The 2,255-nt window shown below is 38.4% G+C and overlaps 1 pseudogene; it reads left to right on the top strand.

Annotated features, from left to right (window-relative positions):
* Window positions 1-912: 912 nt before the first annotated feature.
* On the top strand, window positions 913-1,891 carry LOC147447745 (uncharacterized; annotated as a pseudogene).
* Window positions 1,892-2,255: the final 364 nt, after the last annotated feature.

Below are 2,255 nucleotides of genomic sequence, written 5' to 3'. Positions count from 1 at the left end.
TCTCTAACAACACGATTTCTATTCTGGTATAGTTTGCCTGATTGCAAATAGATCAAGAAAATACAATTGAAAAATAGTGACTTGTTACCTTGTTTGATGCATCTAATCTTCTAATAGGGGGCAATTTGAGTTTTACACTTTGATTCCCATAACATGTACAAAAAACAGTTGGTGGCTATGAGTTTACAGCCACTTTGTTAGTCAAAATCTGAACTAAACAAAAATTTACCGTGCTTTTAATAGAAATTCCTATCTTGCTTATAAAATACAAAAATCAAATCCAAATTCAAATGAAAAGAACGTTGTGCTCATAGGGACTAGTGATAGCTATGATATGAGTTTGAGTTCAATCTATAATAAAGGAACATGAATTGCGATCCATGTATTTTTGTGTCAAATCTTGCTTAAACTTGGTACATAGCTTTCTTTTGGTCTATTGATCCCTGCTATATGATTTTTATGTGTTTTGGATCAGTTTAGGTTACCCAAACACAAAACCATAAGTTTGCTTGTGGTGGTTTTTGGAATTGAATGATCAACGGGATGTGTGTGTGTGTGTGTGTGTGTGCGTGTGTGTGTGTGTGTGTGTGTGTGTGTGTGAGAGAGAGAGAGAGAGAGAGAGAGAGAGAGAGAGAGAGAGAGAGAGAGAGAGAGAGAGAGAGAGAGAGAGATTACTTCTAGATTAGTGAGAAAGGGAAAACCAAGAAAGGTGCATTAAGGAAAGGCTCAACCTGCATGCTTTTGTGTGTAAGGTGAAAACCTCAAAAATCTGAGTGGAATGTGTAGGATTTCTTGACGAGGAGGAAAGGAGAATGATTTTGTCAGCAATCTCAGTTTAGAACATCAAAAATTTGAGTGGACATGTGCAAGGCTATAGGATTTTCTTGACTCCTTTGTGTGCAAGAGATAAAGATGGCCATCCCTTTTAGCATCTATTTATCTTCCCCTTTGAATCTCGATGAAGATACCTTTGTCTTTGATCTTGAAGACACATTAACTATTGGAGGAGATTTGTCTTTGCAATCATTTGATGTGAGCATCTTCACAATTTCTCAATAAAGTTGTAGATGCATCTAGAAGAGAAGCTCTCACTTTTGCAAGGCATACCCTGCTCCTTCCTTAGGCCGTAGCCTCACCCTCAAGCTAGCCTTGAAGAAGATCAGCCTAGCAACAATAGGGTATCCAGTCAACCTTCTAGGCCACCTCAACAAGATGAACAAGCCATCCATGACCCTCCCAATCCTCAGGATGATCAGCACAAATAGCATCATGGAGGTGTTATCCCTCTCTTGGAAACCAATACAAGAGATACCTTGAATGATAAGTTGACTCTCATAAAACACCAACTCTTGAGCTTTAGAAAAGAGATAGACCAACTCTCAACCTTCAAAAAGGAGACTCGTGAGTTCCTTAGTAGGAGGGAGGTGGTGCTTTTGAATCTGTTTACTTTGGAAGTTTCAAGAATGGATTGGCTTGTGAGCTATTTTGGCAATCAACTCCTTTTAGTGGATGCAAAGAGTATGATATGTAGAAGTGAGGGTGCTGACAATGCACTTTCTTTCTATTCAGTGTGGTGGTTCATGATCAATGAGATAGAAGTAGCAAAGGAAGAATCAAACTTTAACATCTATAGGTATTGGTCCAAGAAACTTACTGGTTCACGATCAATGAGATATAACTAGTAAAGGAAGAAGCAAATTTTAACATCTATAGATATTGGTCCAAGAAACTTCCTGCTTACCAACCACTTGAAGAGGTGATTCTTTCTCATGGTGACTTGGAGGAGGAGATTTACATGCTTCAACCAAAGGGGTATGAAGAAAAGGGTAAGGAGAAAATGGTATGCAAGTTGAGAAAGAGCTTGTATGGTCTTAAGCCAACATCAAGATAGTGGTACTTGAAATTTGATGGATGCGATGTCGGATTCAAATGATGCAACTCAGATCATTCTGTATACACAAAGAATTTGGAGGATGTAAAATGCATCATCCTAATGTTGTATGTTTATGATATGCTAATTGTAAGTGCTAACATATAGGATATAAGAGAGCTAAAAGAAGAGTTGTCTATATATTTTTCAATGAAAGATTTAGGTGTTGCAAAACAAGGCCGTTACTAACTTGCCAACGGGGGCACAGTCTGCATGTGTGAGAGATTCTTACACATACTCATAGAAGAGAGAAAGAATCATTTTTTGCATTGGATTGGGGGAGAGAGAGAGAGAGAGAGAGAGAGAGAGAGAGAGAGAGAGAGAG

Source organism: Adiantum capillus-veneris, chromosome 11 (assembly GCF_014529385.1).
Source record: "Adiantum capillus-veneris isolate H3 chromosome 11, ASM1452938v2, whole genome shotgun sequence".
Lineage (NCBI taxonomy): Eukaryota > Viridiplantae > Streptophyta > Polypodiopsida > Polypodiales > Pteridaceae > Adiantum > Adiantum capillus-veneris.
This window is presented reverse-complemented; position numbering and strand designations above follow the sequence as displayed.